Here is a 1,333-nt window from a genome sequence, read left to right as displayed (position 1 = left end):
TTGTTAAAGTGATCAAGAACCAACATGATGATATCACAGAGTTAGCTACTCGCTTTGCGTGTATTGCGCATGCCTGCAACCTGAAGCGGGAGGATTCTATCAGTGGAGCATCGTTCGCTCCATAGGAGGAATAGGTACACTCAAGGAGTTGTGTGATCCCGCCTAGCTTGACACTAAGCTTGGTGAGATCATCCTAAGCCTTGCGAAATTTACTACTAGTATTAAGAAAGTTTATTTTTTGTCATGCATCTTAAAATAGAAACTTTTTGCATTATTATGTCATGCATTTCCTTTGGAGAGTGAAGGACTCTTATCCTATGAACGGTGAGCCATTGTTTCTTTTGAAGCTTGATTGAATCATGATTATTATATTAGATGTATGAATTAGGGTGAGTATACTTGTACTTGTATCATGATAATGATTACCACAAAGCACTGATAGAATATGAGAAAATTATGTACAAAGTATTTTGTGATCATTGGTTCCTTCATGTAAAAAAAGGGGGAGAAAGAAAAAGATTCAGAGAAAAAAATGAGAGAGAATTAGAAAGGATGCTCACTGTCTGTTGTTCATGTTGTCCCAATATGGATGGCCTATAGTAGAGATATCTCTCTCCTTTGGTCCTTTGTACAGGTGGCATGGAGGTACCTCATTATGGTACTCGTGAGAGAAGAGCAATGAGCCGCTAACAAAATCCATGCCTAATCATGGTGAAAGTTTCAGCAAAGAGCATTGATGGTGCTCGTAGCGTAGACTACACACCGTTGGGGAACCCCAAGAGGAAGGTATGATGAGCACAACAGCAAGTTTTCCCTCAGTAAGAAACCAATGTTTAATCGACCAGTAGGAGAAAGGCGCGACTTCTGAAGGAGTTGCTAGCTGACTAGTGGCAGTGACATAGGCATCCCCAATGGGCCTGCCGAAGATGGTACCCGGGGTTTACTGAAGGCCCATGACCCGAAGTTTATGAAGCACGGAAGCCCAGTTACGAAATAGTTTGGAAATATAGAGTTGTATTAGGAATAATGACTTGTAACTATTACGGGACTCTTGTACATCACGAAACCCTCGGCTCCGCCTCCTATATAAGGGGGAGTCGAGGGACAAAGAGAGGATCGATTTCATTGTCAACATAACCCTAGTTTCTTAGCAGTCGAGTACTTTTCTGGCTGAACCTTCGAGATCTACTTGCCCTTTACTTCCCTAAAAACCCTAGTCTACAATCTGTAGGCATTGACAAGTCAATAACTTGTCAATTGGCGCCGTCTGTGGGAATTGAAGGCGACAAGGAGCTGATCTTGATGGCACGCTCAACATCGTCGACGTCTTCGG

The sequence above is a fragment of the Lolium perenne genome, chromosome 2, assembly GCF_019359855.2.
Source record: "Lolium perenne isolate Kyuss_39 chromosome 2, Kyuss_2.0, whole genome shotgun sequence".
Lineage (NCBI taxonomy): Eukaryota > Viridiplantae > Streptophyta > Magnoliopsida > Poales > Poaceae > Lolium > Lolium perenne.
The sequence above is the reverse complement of the archived record's forward strand: the minus strand, read 5'-3'. Positions refer to the sequence as shown.